The 18759-nt window shown below is 35.7% G+C and overlaps 1 long non-coding RNA gene across 4 annotated transcripts in view; it reads left to right on the forward strand.

Moving 5' to 3' along the window:
- The window catches only part of LOC102151391, a 298291-nt gene that overhangs the window by 156887 nt on the left and 122645 nt on the right, over positions 1-18759 (forward strand). The window lies entirely within an intron of this gene.

Consider the following 18759-nt stretch of genomic DNA (forward strand, 5'->3'; position numbering starts at 1 on the left):
CTAACAGTTATTGAGTTATTAGTGGGTACAACTAATAAGTACTACTAATAAGTACCACTCTGGATTGGATATTGGGGGTGCAGTTTAATATCCACAATCCTAAAGAACTTTATTGAGCTCTAGAACTTTACTAAGTGACTACTACTCTGTATTAAGTACTGTTTAAGATGCACTACCATCTTTTCCTCATTTAATTATCATAACAGTTCATGATCTCCATTTTACAGATACAGAAACTAAAGATCACATTTAGATCTTTCATCCATTTTGAGTTTATCTTTGTGTACGGTGAAAGAGAATGGTCTAGTTTCATTCTTCTGCATGTGGATGTCCAATTTTCCCAGCACCATTTATTGAAGAGACTGTCTTTCTTCCAATGGATAGTCTTTCCTCCTTTATCGAATATTGGTTGACCATAAAGTTCAGGGTCCACTTCTGGGTTCTCTATTCTGTTCCATTGATCTATGTGTCTGTTTTTGTGCTGGTACCACGCTGTCTTGATGACCACAGCTTTGTAGAACAACCTGAAATCTGGCATTGTGATGCCCCCAGATATGGTTTTCTTTTTTAAAATTCCCCTGGCTATTCGGGGTCTTTTCTGATTCCACACAAATCTTAAAATAATTTGTTCTAACTCTCTGAAGAAAGTCCATGGTATTTTGATAGGGATTGCATTAAATGTGTAAATTGCTCTGGGTAACATTGACATTTTCACAATATTAATTCTGCCAATCCATGAGCATGGAATGTTTTTCCATCTCTTTGTGTCTTCCTCAATTTCTTTCAGAAGTGTTCTATAGTTTTGAGGGTATAGATCCTTTACCTCTTTGGTTAGGTTTATTCCTAGGTATCTTATGCTTTTGGGTGCAATTGTAAATGGAATGGACTCCTTAATTTCTCTTTCTTCAGTCTCATTGTTAGTGTATAGAAATGCCACTGATTTCTGGGCATTGATTTTGTATCCTGCCACGCTACCGAATTGCTGTATGAGTTCTAGCAATCTTGGGGTGGAGACTTTTGGGTTTTCTATGTAGAATATCATGTCATCGGCGAAGAGGGAGAGTTTGACTTCTTCTTTGCCAATTTGAATGCCTTAAATTGAACATCAATTAAAAAGAAATTTATTTTAAAAAAACAAACAATTAATAAAATTAAATAAATGGAAATAAATTTAAAAAATTTTAATTAATAAAAACAAGATTAAATTAAACAAACAAAAAAAGAAACTAAAGATCAGAGAAGTTAATTGTTTTCCAAAAGCTGAAATCTCAATCAAGATGTCTGATTATCAAATCTATGCTTGCAAATATGGCCAGAAGACATGTTTTCTGGTTACCAGAAATGTTCTAAAAGTGAATTAGTTTCCAACTCTGAGATTTGGGGAGAATTCATAGGAAAAAAACAAGATATTTTAATTCTCTTGAAAAAGAAAATCTAGCAACCATTCCATATGGCAAAAATTGGCTGCAGCTGAGTAGCAGCTATTTGCTTATACTGGTCATTTTCTTCCCAGTGGCTAGCTGCACTTCCTTGTTATTTGCATTGTTCCTGCAGGCATTTGTGTTTAAGACTCTTATATTCTTCCATGTTTTCTATATGTAATTCATTTTATTTAAAAAAAAACATACTGGGACCTAATTAACAAGTAAAATAGGAGATTAAAATTTGGCCTTATTAATGTTACAACTATTGGAGGGGAAAGTATAGGTAGGACAACAGTGAACTTCTTATTCCAGAACTCCAATATTAGACAGCCTTTCCCAGCCTATATAAAAAAAGACAGGCACATTTAAAAAATAAACACACACACACAAATAAACACGAAGACAAAAAATTTCTATAAATTAACAACACAGTTGATTAAAAATCAAAACTATATGAATGGGCCTAACATAGCTGAAGAGAAGCTTAGTAACATGGAAGATGCATTTGTGGAAAAATCCAAAATGGGGCACAGAGAAATGAATAGATACCAAACATGAGAGATCATTAAAGAAACATGGAGGATGAAATGAAAAAGTTTACTACATACTCAGTGGAGTTTCATACAGAGAAAGTAAATGGAGAGGGGAAATATTCAAAATAATAAGGTCTTAATACTCAAATCCAAAATTTGTGAAGACATAGTGATGAATTCAAACATCATAAACATGCAAGTCCAAATGAAGACACATAGGTATTGAAATTGTATAACATCAGTGATAAAGAGAAAAATTTAAATGCAAACAGAAAAGACAGATTACTTGCAAATGGGTGACACTTATTCTCAAAAGGTAGTAGATTAATGTCTTTAAAGAATTTAGGGAAATTATATTTTGCATGGTCCAAATTATGCTCAGCCAAATTACCATGTAAGGATGATAGTAAGATGAAGATTTTTTCAGACAAGAAAGATAGGGCATTTATACCCTAGACAAATTCTGAGAGAACTTTAAAAGAGTACATTTAAGTAAGGAGAAAATCAACCACAGAGGAGGGAATGAAAATAATAAAAGCCTCAGTGAGCAAATTAATTTAAAAATATATATTAGCAATCTCGGGCAGCCCGGGTGGCTCAGCAGTTTGATGCTGCCTTCGGCCCAGGGCCTGATCCTGGAGACCCTGGATCGAGTCCCATGTCGGGCTCCCTCCATGGAGCCTGCTTCTCCTTATGCCTGTGTCTCTGCCTCTCTCTTTCTCTGTGTGTGTCTCTCATGAATAAATAAAATATTTAAATATATATATATATATATATATATATAAGCAATCTTGTCAGAAGATAAATCTGTTTTTGGAAGGTGGGCAGTTAAATGAGGGACTTCAGTGATAAATAATAATATAGAACTAGAAAGAAGATTGAATTAAAATTTTCCATGTTCTTGATAATGTTTGAAAAATAGGTTATATATATTGTTAAAGATGGATTTGGGGTAAAAAAATGCATGCCAAATATTTAAGGCACTGATTCAAAACATTTAACAATGTACATGGTCTGGACAACAGCTAATTATAAAAGGACACTGAACAATGAGAAAGGACAATATTTATAAGCAACCGGGACTGCTATTCTGACATCTTCCAGTAAATATAAGCTGATTCAAAGATAGCCATTAAAATAATGGGAATGAATGAATAACTTTCCAAAATGTAGATGGAAAAAAGGAAATAGAGAAATTTTTATCAATTCTACAAGATTAAAAAACTGAGGTCTAGACAAATTACATGACTTGCTCAGCTCACTTAATAAACCAGGTGAGGTTAGGAGTAAACTTGGATTTTAACTATGTCTAGTGTTTCTTTACTGTGGTATTTGGCCCCACAAATTCAGTTTTCACATCAATATTTTATAAACATTTACTAGATTTATTTTCTTATTTCAGGCAGATGTATGCTATCATCATTATTGCTGATTCATATTTTAGTAGTTTTTAAATATCTCCATTTATGCTTTATAGAGGATTATTAACGTGTGCAGCTCTAAATGGTAATATCCCTTTAAAAATATTACCTATAATTTAAGCTTTTAACAATGTGTATATGTTTTAAATTTTATTAAATAGAAAAGTATTGCTATCTCTATTACAAGCATAAGTAAATGGCTGTTATTCAAAAAAGTAAGAATTTGTTCTGTGTATTTATAAAAGGACTTTATTTCTTCCACTTCAGTTTTCCTGAGGGAAAGATATTTTGTCAAATTTTATCTCTCTTTGTAACATGATTTCAATGGGTAAAACATGATTTTCTTGATTAAATGATTTATAGTATCCAAAGCAACAAGTTTGAAAGCTTAAAAAAACAAGCAGTCTAGAAATAATTCTCTTTATCATTTTTTTCTTATCTTACATTTATCCTTTGACCCCAAATACTCCACTAGCAGGGTAAGTTAGCTTCCTTTTTCAATAGAAAAAGAAATAGGAGAACTGTTTTTTTTAAGATTCTGTTAAAATCGTGTGATATCACTGGGAAATTGCTATCAAAGTTCAGTAATGACATAACTACTTCGGAAGTTAACCAAGGAGATTTTAGGTAATGTAGTTTTTAAAAGTCCAGTTAAATCACATCAAACCATTAAAAAAATGAAAACCTGTCATTTAAGGGAGTAACCATTTTTTGAGCACCTACTGGGAGCTAACTACTCTTTTATGATAGGTAATTGGTATAATATCTAGTAGGATTTTCCTTGTACACGGTGCTGAGGAACTTACATGGAAAGGAGAACCAAAGAGAGAAGGAATGGAGTTATCTCAGGAGGGAGGAAAAAAAAGTCTGAGTCAGAAACATAGTTACCTAATTGGACCAAAGTTGGCCATTGCCTACAGAGGACCTGAGAGAATTTTTTTTTTTCCCTCATGAATCAGCCTAGATTTAGAGAAAAGGAATGTTGTTATGGGATGAATATATATCATGAGGAATCAGAGAGAGAAGCTGCTGAGTATCTTTTGGCATGAAAATAAAGGATTAGCTTGGGCAGGTGCAAGGGATCAAACCTAAAGCTACGGAAATTATACTTATTAAATTCCTGCAACCCTTTGGGCCACTTGATTTAAGTGCCTTCTTTCTTAGTTTCACACTTTACTGTCTTTATGTGTGTACAATGAGACATGAATTTCTTCTGGGAAAACAAAGAGAAGAAGTCTGATCTAGTTGAAATGACTTCCGACGATGATGAGTCCCTTCCTCCGGCCACCAGCATGCATGCTCTCCGTTACCCCACACACGTTTGACAGGACAATGGGAACCGCTGTGACAGTGGACGCTGATGTGCACCGGAGATACCACCCTTGGTCTGCCTCTAGGTTTTGGGTCACCTCTGACGATGACGTCATGTCCCTTGGCCATAATGTAAAATAGATTGCTTTCTTGGCAGTAGGAAAAGTTGCATCTCCAAGATATCATTTTTGGATCTGGTCAGAATCCTATTGCATTTGAATTTTAGGATATGTTCCTGTTCTACTTGATTCCCTCAATTATAGAGCTTTACCTCCGGTATCAACTGTTTTCCATTACGTTTTCACACTGTAAGTTTCCCAGAAAAATTCATGCCAGTTATTATTATTTTTATGAGTTTATATCCTCAAATACAAAACATACAAAATAGGCTAGAATTTATTAACATGAAACATTTAATACAGAAAGAGATAGGGCATTATAAAGTTATATGTCACGAGCATATTGAATGTGCCCAATTGCTTTTAAATGTCTAAAGTATAACCATTATGTGCTATTATAGGGATTATAAACTATATTGAAGTAATATATTCAAGCATCCAAAAAATCAAAGTAAATAAAAATAATTCTGCTCATTGGCTCACAGTTAGGAAGGAATGAGAGTAATAACAATAAAATAATAATGTGCAGGCAAAGACAAATACGTCGTGCAGCAGCCTGAGCTGCGGCAGGCCCTGATTCAAGGGAGGGAGCCGGAGGCTTCCAACTCATAAAAATGAATATTTGTCTGCCAGGGGAAGACTGCACACATCTCTTTGCCACTCTTGCCCCCTGGGGGCCTCTTCTGCCCTGCCTTTGTCCCCAGTGAGGGAGGGGGGAGAACAGAGGGTATAGATATGGCTAGGAACATTTCATTCTGGGAGCTTGCGACTCCAAGGAGTAGCTGAGCACCTGCATCTCCAGAGAGTAATTTAGTTCCTGGGTCACACTGACCTTGCATCGTGGAGTCTGTGATGAAGATCTTATCTGGGCCTTTCCTTAGGGTTTGTTCTCATTCGGAGATGAAGCGAGGAACCTTTTCAAGTCTTATCATTTAGCAAATGGGAAAACTTAGGGATAGATGTAAATGATACCTTATTCCACTTCAATTATTTTCCAGAATCCCCTTGCTGAAACCCAACGTCACTATTGTGCATGGCGGCAACCGTCAGCTTGTTTTCTCGGGAACACAGGATAGACGCAGGTGTTGTAGGACAATGCACATTTACTGTCTTATCCCGGGGCTGCCCCAGCCATGCTCCCTGGAAGGGCCTCCATGTGCTGCTTCACTGTGGAGCCTCACCGAGTGAGCAGTGAGGGAGAGGCAGAGAAACTGGGTGGGCAGGCTGGTGCTGGAGAGGGAGCAGGGCAGAGAACGCTTCCTTGTCAGCCCTTGTTAGTCACAGTCATAGGCAGTACAGCAGAAGATCAAGCTCATTACAAGGAAACATTTTTTCTTATGGCAAAATGTATGAAAATCTTAAAGGTCAAGCTGTATGCTAGGAATTGTTGAAGAGCCTTTGAAGCATTTGCTAACTGAATCATGAATTATAGTGTATGTTAAAAATGATTATGTGTAAAAATAAGGCACATACAGGGTTGAAAGTGACTTTGAAATTCTCCTTATTCATGTACATATGTGAACCTGAAGGACGTGTATCCAGTTTTATATATATTTTTTTAATAAAATTTTTGTTTTAGGGTTGTTTCAGGTTTGTGGAATAATTGCAAAGCTAGTACAGACAGTATTTTCCACATCCCTCAGACCCGTTTCCCCCTATTATTAACATCTTGCATTAGTATGGTATTTTTGTCACAAGTTATGAATCAATATTGGTATTTATTAACCAAAGGGCATACTTTATTCAGATTCTCTTGGTTTTTACCTGTTGTTCTTTTTTTTCTCCCCTCTGTTCCAAGAACTCATCCAGGAAGGTAGTTTGCATTCTCTTAGTGAGTAATTATGTGGATTATCCTCTCATATCCTTATCTGCCATCTATATGTTCTCTCCAGTGAGGTGTCTTAGATTTCCTGCCCATTTTACCATTTGACGTTTCTCTCATTCTTGCATTCTATTCTGGTACAATCTACTACATCAGATTTATGTTTTGTAAATATTTCTCCAAGATATGGCCTGCTTTCTCATGTAATACTATCTTTCAAAGGGAGGTTTTCAATTTTGATAAAATATAATCCATTGATATTTCCTTTCATGAATCATACTTTTGGTGCTGCATCCAAAAACTTATCACCAAATCAAAGGTCACCTAGATTTTCTCCTATGTTTTCTTCCAGAAGTTTCACAACCTTGGATTTAACATTTAGGTTTATGATCCACTGTGAGGCAATTTTTGATAAAGGTATGTAGTCTGTATCTAGGTTCAATTGTATGTATGACTGTCCTATGTTCCAGCACCATTTATTGAAAAGACTGTCTTTTCTCCATTAAATTGTACCCTTGTCCAAGATCAGTTGACAATATTTGTGTAGGTCTATTTCTGGAGTCTGTATTCTATTCTACTGATCTTTAAATATTTCAGGTCACAGTCTTCTTTCCATGAATTCTGGTGGAAAGTCTACTATAATTCTTGTTATATTCCTCTAGATAAGGTGTCTTTTCCTCTGGCTTCTCTCGATATATTTTTTTCCTTTTTCCATTTATTGCAGTATGAATATGATATGCCAAGGTAGGTTTTTTGGTTTTGTTTTAATCTATGTTTTAAGTTCTATCATAAATCTTGACAATTTTACTTTAAATATTTCTCCTGCTTTGTTCTGTCTTTTATCTCTATCAGAGATACTCCAACTAGGTATTTGGTATACTTTTTGAAGCTGTCCCACAGTTCTTGGATGTTTTGTTTGTTTCATTTATGTTTTCCTTTGCATTTTGGTTTCTGTTGAGCTATCCTTAAGCTCACTGATTCTTTACTTGGCATGCTGGTCTCCTAATGAGTCCATTGCAAGCATGCTTCATTTTTACTATGTTTTTAATACTAACATTTCTTTTGAATTCTTCCTTAGTGTTTCCATCTCTCTACTTACATAAACCACCTGTTCTTGAATGCTGTTTATTTTTTCCATTAGAGCTCTCAACATATTAAACATAATTATTTAAAAATTTTGATAATTCCAACATCTGCATCAGTTCTAAGTCTGGTTCTGATGATTGCTTCCTGTCTTCACACTGTGTTTTCTTCGTTATTTTTGTCATACCTTGTCTTTTTTTTTTTTTTTTTTTTGAAAGCCAGGGATATTTTGCATTGGATAGTAGCAACTGAAGTAAACAGGCCTTCATTGCAAGGATTTATGGACATATGGCTAGGAATTTGACTGTGCTTAATGACTGTTGTAGTTATAGGTATCACAGGCTTTAAGGGTCTCTCTTGCCTTTATTTTTCCTTCCTTCTAGACTTTGAGCTTTTCTAATACTTCTCCACAGAGGAAGTCGGTGCCTTGCAGCTCTTTCAGCCGTAATCCACTATTATTATACTGGAGCCCTCTTGGTAGGGTAGGAGGATGTTGGGGGAAGGAGAGCATTCTATTGCCTTCCAATTGAATATCCATGTTCTGGTGGGCCTTTGTCTGGTGGCTATGACCATCAAACATGTGCCTCTATTTATCTCGCTCCCCCACTTCCCCTCTGGTATCCTTTCTGACTGCAGACTTACCATTCTTTTTCCTTGAAGCCCTGACTCCTACTGAATATGGTTTCTTCTCCTTAGTAAAGCAGAAACGCTATAGGGAACAGGAGTCAAATGATTGGTTGGCCCTAAATGGAATAGGGTTCTGGCAAGTCTTTCTCTTTCTCCCTGGTGCCTTTGTCTATTTTTGTTATTGAGAAAGCTTTGGGAAATTTCACAATGATTCTCCTTCCCCTCCCTGTCTCAGAGCCATGAGTGTTATCTCTCATAGATCTTCACTATGAGAACCTGGTAGGCTTCCTGCAAGTAGAGTCCATAAAAGTATGAAGGCTTCCCTGAGATTGTAGTCCCCAGTAGTTTCTTATTCTCATACAATACAAATTCAGTTTGTAAAAATTAATCTTTTAAGTGTTCCTACCAGTTTACAGCTACACATAAACACATCTTGTTTGCTTTATCTCAGGATGTTCCTGTGTTCTTGATTTCAGGGTAATATTTTGCCCTGCAACCCTCAGTGCTCTAAAAAGGCCAAGAAAAGTCATTAATTTACACATTGGCCAGATTTTTTTTTTTTTCTTTTTGGCTGGATGAGGTGATGTGTTCTAAGCTCTTTGCATATTGGAGCTGAAACCAAAAGTCTACATCTGTTAATTTTAGTTTTCTTTTTTCTTAAGGTTTTATTTATTTTTTCATGGGAGGCACAGAGAGAGAAGCAGAGGGAGAAACAGCTCCCTGTGGGGAGCCTGTTATGGGATTCAATCCCAGGACCCTGGGATCATGAACTGAGCCAAAAGCAGGCACTCAGCCACTGAGCATTCCAGATGCCCCTAGTTTTAGTTTTCTTCTAAATGTAATGCATAGCGTCGTGAAACATGCCAGATTTACACCATCATTATTTCTACTGTTGTAATTTTTTATCATATTTCTCCTTGCTCTCATTGGAAACAAAATATTCAATCATCAGAAACTTCATAAAGCTCAGTTCCTCCATTTTGGAAATCTCTTCATTTACTGGATTTTAATCAAAAGCTAAATAAATTCTAGGCAACTGAAAGAAATAAAGTGGAATAAATTTGTTGCATTGGAAGAGTTCAAGGTCTAGTGGTATACACAGACAAGTACTAGGACACATAAATGGACAGAGTGCTAAGAGCACAAAAAAGCAGTTAAAGCAAACACCAGGTTGAGGAAGGTTCTGGGACAAGTTGATGGAATCAAGAGTAGTGTTGAAGTAGGTGGAGAGAGAGGAGGGAGAGAGGAACATTGCAGCCACAGGGACACCCTGTGAAAGCATGAAGGATCCATGAGAAAGTGTGTGAATCTGCTGTGGGGAGGTGGGCTCTCCTAAGGCATTTGATTTTATCCTGAAATCTATGTAGGAGCTATTGAAGGGTAGTAAGCTACCATATGTTTGGATTTGCCTTCTGTACTGAGGACTCCCACAGTGATGGGGGGATGAGGTGGAATGTCTGAGACAACAGAGAAGCTGGGTGAGGGCTAAGGCATCTGTGGAGGTGAGAATTAGGAGGGTCTGAATTAAGGCAGTGCGAAGGGGGTGAGCTAAGGGACAAATACATATCCTATCAAGGTGCACATATTGTATATGTTTATGGTATACTGGGAGACTATAAGAGTTAATAAAAATCCAAATGAGTTCCAGGTTTCTGTGATTTTGGTAATGGGAGGAGGTTAGTGCCAACCACTGAAATGGGATTGAAGGTATAGGAAGAACAGGTGATGTTTGTAGAGAGAGGGGGAAGGACAATAATGATTTTTTCCCCTCTATATTTCAAAAAGAAGTATTTCTTTCTTAAGTATTCTAAAGACCCACTTTATGGAGAAGGAGAGGTAATAAAAGAGGTTGCCACAACAAATCAGATTGTATAATTTTCTACTCTTGAATAGAAATTGGAAACCGTTATCATAGCTACATTTCAAAATCAAATGCAGTCTCCTAATTCAGACCATGCGCCTTCATCAAGAGGTCATGTTCTACTCTGCTCTGGTGACTCCAGAAAGACATTCTGTTTTTTGTTCTCCCATACAGCTAATTATTGGGTAGGAAGACCTGGTTAAAAGGATAAGAAAACAGGTGGTGGAAACATAGCTATAGGTTAAACACTTTATTTAATCACTTCCTGACTAAATGAGGGATAATCTTTCCAAATTAGGTAAGGAGATTTTTTTTTTTTAAGATTTTACTTATTTATTCATGAGAGAGACACACAGAAAGAGGCAGAGACAGGCAGAAGGAGAAGCAGGCTCCCTATGGGGAGCCTGATGTAAGACTCAATCCCAGGACCCCAGGAACAGGACCTGAACCAAAGACAGACACTCAACCACTGAGCCACGTAAGGAGATTTCTAACTTCTGCAAAAATTCCATCATACTTGTAACTACACAAGTAGTTGTTCAGATTCATGGAAAATTCAACTAACGTTTTAGAGGAGCATCTAACCTAAGGCCCGAATATTATTTCTTTAGGCTAAAAAGTATAATTTAGTAGGTACTTCATAGTTATAGGTATGTTTCCTATGACTAGGTATCCTGATAATCATTGTTGTAATTTCCTATAATATTGTTCATATGTTCATATATCATTTGAAGTTTCTTCTTTGTTTTATAATTATATTGCAGACTGTTTTTGTTTTTATTTTTAGACCTTGAGCCCCCACCCCAGGAGTAGAAGTGAGTAACATAATAGTTGCTCAGTTAAAAATAATCTTTCAACAAACATTTACTGTTTAGGAAATACAATATTATCACTGCCTTTACAGAAGTGGTGTGTTACAGAGTAGATAAATTTAGACTGTGACTTCTGAATAATCGTGACCATCTTTTGAAATAGGTCATATTAAGTAAAGAATTAAACCAGATTCTTCTTTGAAATTGAGAGAGAAAATTATTTTATTATGATCCATCAGAAAAAGCAAGCATTTTTGCTTTAAAAATAAAGACATACTTTGTTGACAGAACTCAAATGGAAGTATATAATAAGTCACTAAAAATAATAGACCAAACTTTTAAAAAACTTGAGTGATTGATGTTGAAGCACACAAAATCTAGTCAAAAGGGAAGTCCCAGAAATCTTTAGAATCATATAATAACACATACACAGTTTCAGTTAGGGACATCCTTACACTTAAAGTTCTAGTGTTTATACCATAATGAGAACTCCTACGTATAATTATTACTTAATATTTGTGGAAGATAATGAACTCTCTTTCACATTAAGCTATGTTCCTCTTTAAATATTGGATCTGTGAGGTTTTACTGATATGCATGTTAGGCTATGCACTAGTAGGTTCACCTCTGCTCTGTTCAAATCACAGAATGAATGGAAACCATAAACTGAGCATATACTGTATCAGTTAAAGATTTACCAAATGAGTTCCCGTGGTTTCCCTCTCTCCCAAAATGCATTCCCTTATTTTGGAAAAGATCTCTGAAGCGGAATGCATCCTGGCCTTTAGGCCTGAGGGTACATTATTTCAAGCATATCAGGCTGCCTGGTCTAGTGCCTTTTACATGGGAAACATCTAAAGACCCTGTTCCCTCACAAAGATTTTAGTAAAAATCCAAATGAAATTGATTCCTCCTTCGGCTTTGTTTTGATTTGGGAGATAGGAGTTCTGACTTATTTATTCTCTTACATTGTTTTAGCTCACTTGGCTAAACACAAGGAAGAAGTCACCACAAATTGTTTGTTTACATAAATTGACACTGTCTTTTTAAAATCATGTGCTGGGTTTCCTTTTTATTAAAAAAAATGTTATTGCAAATCCGTTAGTAGGTACTATTTAAGATCTATTTTAAGATGTGAGGTCTATTAATTACTGAAATTCATGTAATATCAAAATAATGGTCTCTTGCAAATGTTTAAACTGTCATAAGTTCACAGGGCTAACTTAAATGAGTCTAAGTAGAGTGCTCCATTAATCAGATGAATGCCATATGTCAACTTCTAATGAATTTTTAAAAAAATCCCACACTTTCTTGATTTTCTCCCTTTAATTTGTAAATAGAGTTGCGTATCATACCTTGAACTTCAAAGGTAGATCTGTCGGTTTATCAATTCAAGTGTTATATCAGATTGTAGAGGTGATTTCCCTCCTTTGGGAATGTCATTTGGTGATTTTCTAATTAATGCACTACCATGAGCGAAGGCGACAGATTAACTATAGCATGAGCAGGAACATGCTAATTCTTCACCGAAACTCTCAACAGTTGAGTCACATGCAGTTCCAATTATTTTGCATGTTTGGCAATCTTTCTTCCCCGGTGGAACAATAAACATTAACTCATTACTGTGAAAGAAGCTTATGAAAACATGGTTGACATAAATTACTCTCTATTAAAAATTTTTTATTACAATACCAGTTTTCCTTTTTGCAACGTGATAGAGTTGCATTTTATTTTTAAAAGGACATGATCAAACATTCTCCACAAATATTCCAAATTTGCTGTGGGCCACTAAAATGTCAGATCTCTGATAGTTTTATTAATTCATTCATTTTCAAGATGATATACAAAACAGAGAGGAGAGTGGGATATATTATAATCTGAAATTTAGAACTTGAACAGAGACTTCTTAAGGGTACTAAGGGGGTGACTTTAAAAAATCACAATGCCTTTGTGTCTCAAATTTGTTTTCCAATGCCAAACATTCCTAGAAATACTTAAATTATAAACTCAATGTCCTTGTATTTACAACTATGGTAGTTTTAACATGGGTAGTTCATGCCACATTTTTCCCTTTTTTGGTTTTACTGAAAACACAGATAAGATCATTGGACATCTCTGCAGCCTTTTTAGAGGCAAAGCTGACGTCCGGGAAGGCTTTGGTGGGCGGCCTCCGCTGTCCAGGCCCCCTTGTGAAGGAACCTTCTGTCCTGCAGTGGGATCGCAGCTTCTTGGAAAGGGGAGCCATTTATCACAGTCCTAAATGAAAGCATTCTTTGAACACAAATGTCTTTTTCTCCCTTTGTCTAATTACTGAGAGGAAAAGTGAGAAGGAAATGTCAAAACAGAGAAACAGTGGTGTATAGAGAGAGCAGCCACTCTGGAGCTCAACCGGCTTTTGTGAGGGTCTGGGCGATTTGTCAAATGGTTGTGGCATAAGTCAAGCTCTGAGGTTGAAAGGTCTTGACCTAAGGAGTCCTGGAATCAGACAGTGTAAGCAAGGGGTCCGCTAGAATTTTCAGCTGTAGTGGAGATGAACAATAATGGGAGCTGGACATAACAAAACCTCATTTGCATAATTCAGGTAAGTAATTTTATTGAAACTGACAAGGATGTGACAGGCTAAGAAAGAGACGAGAACACACTCTTGCTGGGAACCACTAAAGCTCCTCAGTTAGGTATGTGAAAATAAATGACAGCTAATCTCTTCACTAAAAAATCTGTAAACAATGCTATTTTACCCAGGACTCACCCATGACCTTTTGTAGAGCTGGCTATAGATTCTTTAGTTTAGTCTTCCAGAATATAACAAATAGAATGGACCAAATTTAAATTATGTTTTAGCCTTTAACTCATAAAAATTACTCCCCTGAATAGGAGATCCTTCCAAGGCAGGTCTACATGAAGAGAGAGTAGCAACTTTTGTAAGTGGATGGTTATCAAAGATTTGAGATCCATACTATAAAAAACCTTATTTTTGCTTAAAACAGTTTTTTTTGGGGGGAGAAATTTTAACTCGGGTAGCTTGTACTACGAATCTAAAAAAGTGGAATGCCTTTAACACTTGAGCTTGCTGATATATGTTCAAGAGATTATATTAATCTTTACCAGCTGATCTTTTCAGCTGTTTTTGTCTTTCTGCTTCACAAGGTGTGGATTTCAAGACATGAATTTAGTATTGATACATAATTTTAAAAACTGGAATATTTAATGCCTAACTAATAAATGCTGTTTTTGAATTTTGATAAAATCTTATGACATCAGCAAAATCTACAAATTAGATTTTATGTGGCCTGGATATACCTATCCATAAAAAAAAAAAAAAGCAGTAGAAATGGTAAGGTTATCAGTAAAAGGATTTCCTTATTTTAGATAAGAGAAACGAAATTCTTAAAAGCACTCTCTCTGTCCTATATTTGGCTTTGCTTTTATGTGTGGATCACCAGGAGATAGCTACATATCTTTTGTAAATCCAGGCTGCTCACCAGTCATTGGTGACTTTTATAGGCAAGGGCAGTAATGGATGGAAATAGTAATCAGGGTAGAGGAGAATGCTACTCAAACCTAGTTTGCCAGAGGAGAACCATGTCTGCTGTGCCCTTCAAAGATGAAAAAAATATGAAACCTACTTAGTCAGATACGAGTAGCAAAATCTCTAAGATTTTCTGGGTAGCAAATACACAAATACTCTTTCTGCAGTATATGGAACACATATATAGTTTGACCAAAATGTGGATCATTCCATCGAATGGGAAGCAGTTGAGAGTTCTGGCTAGATCAAATGTGGATCTCAGTATTATAAGCAGTCTAATGCATAATTCATGAGGCTTAATGAATATTCCAATTCATGACAGCCAACTGGCTCCATAGGTCACACCTCCTAGTCTCATATAAATAAAGAATGAGATACTGGAAAGCATACCAGCTGAACCAAACTGAGTGCCAAAAACATGCATATTAATGAGGCACTATAATAGATACTTGACTCTTTGGAAGTGCCTATATTGGTTTCCAGCTACAGAGGGAAAGAAAGTTCACAATGTACCTTTAAACACACCATACTGTGTACCATAAAATGCAGCTCTTTCTATGAAATATGGAATGAAATTACACTGATGTGATTTCAGATTCAGTCATTAACTCCATAACATCCTCTGACACTTCCATCAACACTGAAACATTCTGGAAAGATCCCTACCCCCTGCTCCCATGTTCCTTTGCAAGACTCAACTTGGTAACTAGGGAGAGGAAGTCCTTCAACAGTGCTGTTCTTTTATGTGTTCTGTTTAGTCCTTGGATCAGGATGAATGGTAGCTCAGATGAATGCATTTGTGCCATTTTTCTTGGCCCCAGACTATGTTTCCTCACTACCATGACATCTGAACAGAAGGAGAAAACATCTCCCTTTTGTAGCAGGCTAATTTAATTTGTACCTTCCACCTAGGGGTAAATATGTTTGTCTGTCTGTCTGAACTTTTTGCCTACTTTCTTTTCTCACGGGAAACCCTACTGAGTCGAAAGCAGGAAATTGCTTAGTGCTTTAACTTTATTTTAAAGTAATTTAATTTTAAGTCTTCTCACACCCACCCTAAAGTGAAGCAACTGTTGGAACCCCCTCGGGATACCCTTAATGACTTCTGCATGTCTCCCGTGTCACAGATGTCAAAGGCTTGTTGTTTCGGAGGTATTTTATCTTTCGGAATAGATGGTTTAAAAGAGATTGCTTTGGGTTTTACCCACAGAAGATGTGCATTTGTTTTAAAAGAATGAAGAAAAAAATCTTGCGGCTTTTACATTGACTCACATCCTTCCAAATCCATATTACAAGTTATTGATTTTTACTTGATCTTAAGTTGATCTTGGGCATTATTTGTGGCTTGACCTGTTTGATGTAGAATTTGTCAAAGATTTCAAGTAGACTACCAAAAAACACAAAATAGCAGTAATTCATTACTCAAGAACTATGAAATGTCTAAGCATTTGATCTGAATATTGTTACTGTTTCTCAGGGCCTCTTGAATGAGCCTCTCAAATGAAAGTTATGGCAAAGAGCAAATAGTGTATTTATTAATAAAACCTTTTGAATAGAGGAGAATTTCTTGCTTACATGAAATGTACTTCTCAAAACACAATTTAGTTTCTTTTAATTGTAATAGTTTTCAAATGAACTATAGGAAAAATATTGCTGTTTTCTTTTGTTTATGAGAACACATTCTCATACTTTTATCTCTAAATACCACTTTTAATAGAGATATAACCACAATTAATAATTTCACATTATAAGAAATAAGATATTTTTGACATTTCATTATAAGCAGGGCTTGTTTAAAAGAGAAAAATAGTGCTCGCTTCGGCAGCACATATACTAAAAGAGAAAAATAACTTTGTTAAAATTATGTTATTAATTCCTATTAAGTGTAAAAGACCATTCTGAAATATATTATTAGCTTATAATACAGGAACCTTTAACTACTCATGGCCAGACCACTCTTAGTTTTTGGTACCATACCATGATAAGTTATATTTTCATGCATATAATTTAGAAAGAGTGTCAATAATAGTAATAATGTTAATGACAAAATTCTATTAGTTGAGCTTGAATTCTTAACTGTATAAGTTAGTTGACAAGATAATTCAATGCATTAAAAGGATTTTATGTAATTGAATGAATACTTTTGAAAATTTCTTATATTAAAATATTTAAATATCTTCACATGAAGCTGCATATTTAAAAACACATGGACATATATGGCTTTTTCTGAAGAATTCTCAACTGTAAGAGTATTACAGTTGGGTATAAGAATTTTTCAGTGCCTCCAGAAAGTCTGAGTTTTGCACTTCAGATCTATGTTTCTTCAAAATATGTCAAAACATTTTCAATTCTAAAATTTTCATTGGACAACTTTATTTCTAAAGCATTACTTCTGATAGGGAAGCCAAATATAATTAGTATGATTTATATTAACAGAAATTTGAGAATTTGATTCATTGCTAGAGAAGTTTTTCATCTTTTTGGGGACTCTAAACTGGCACAAATTGCTGCAGAAGAAGAGAGGTGTCTCTGGTACAATAATGTGGCATTTCCAACTGAATCCAAAATTGTGCATGAAGGCTAGCCACTAGTACATTAGAATCTGAACCTGGAATTGGCAAGGCATATCTGTAAATGGCCAGGAATAAATAATTTAGGCTTTGGAAGTTACATATGGCCTCTGTCACATATTTCTCGTTGTTTTGTTTTTTGTACAGCCCTTTAAAATTTTGAAAACCATCCTTAGACTGAGGGCCATGCAAAAACAGGCCACAGGCCACAGGCTGGACTTGGATCAAAGACCCTAGTTTGTTGACTCCTAATCTAAAGTTTTAAAACCTGGTCTAATGTTGCAAAACATCTTCTTATCCTCAGACATATCGTTACACAGATGATCATTTCAAGTGCACGATTTCTTTTTTATTTTATACTCTACTATAATTTGTGGAAGAATATCTTATCTATAAGGCTTTATATATTTATTCTATTTGGAGGACTTAAAATTTTTAACTTCTAGTACTTAAAACAGTCCAACAACCACTATCATATTTCTTACCTATACATGATATTCTTTTATCAGCTGAAATTGTTGTAGTGGTGGCAATGGGGGGTCTGGACAACTTTCAACAAAGCCTTAGCTTTTCTACATTGCTGCAAAGTGAATGATTCTATGTAAACATTTCTCCAATTAACTTTAAGAGAAAATACTACAAGGTACCAATACTATATGCATTTCACTTGTGGAATTTTTCTTTAACACACATTTTAAGCCAAAGTCTTTTAATTTGAAATAACACAAGATGTCAAAGAATTCAGGATATTTTTTCCAGCAATTATTTCAAGTATATCAGTAAAATATAGTTTCTCTAATCTTTAAACTAATATGATGTGGATTCCCTCTGACATACCCAAAATAGTAGGTCTACAAAGGCAAAGCTCTCCTCTTTGTAAAAATGCTTTTTTTAAATTAAAGTATCTGGATGAAGTGGGGATTATCTTTAAAATATCAAAATGCATTTTCCAGCCTGCCTTCCCCACCTTCATCATTAACACAGTGCATACTTAATGACTGTGTTTTGGGGCCAAATTTTCTTTAATCCTACCACAGTTTATTTCCACATTGCCTGTCTCTCCCAGGTTCTACACTCATCCCATTCCCATGATTCTCTTTCACAGTGCCTGGGGATGGGACTGCTCACCAAACAAATGCAGAATGTGAAATAGATTCACCGGGTGATGAGGGGGAAGATATTTTTGCCTTTAGGCAGGTTGTTATTTTAAATGCGGCGCTAAAGATATTATTTCATTTTACAGTGGTACTTAGGCCCTAACATTTTGTCTTAATACAAAAGAGATCATGGTCTAATGGCCACAGGGTTGATTCCTACCAACAGGAGAAATGCAAAGGCTACTCAGACCCTGCTGGAGGCAGTAGGGAATAAGAAAGGGGATGATCTAAGGGGGAGTCTTTACCTTAGAAGTATAAGAACCATTTAGCATCAGGCAAAGAACTATAAGGATGAATATTTAGTTGGTGGCTTATCCACAACCTTTGCTTTTTTCAACAAAGGTTATTTTGTGCCTACCATACATATGCCAGGGGTGGCTTTTTGGCTCCAGGGATATAACATGAAAAAGATCGTCTTTGCCCTTAAGTATCTCTGAATCCTTTCTTCCATCTTGATTGGCTTTTTTTCCACACTTTTTCAAATCATATC

Source organism: Canis lupus, chromosome 3 (genome assembly GCF_011100685.1).
Source record: "Canis lupus familiaris isolate Mischka breed German Shepherd chromosome 3, alternate assembly UU_Cfam_GSD_1.0, whole genome shotgun sequence".
Lineage (NCBI taxonomy): Eukaryota > Metazoa > Chordata > Mammalia > Carnivora > Canidae > Canis > Canis lupus.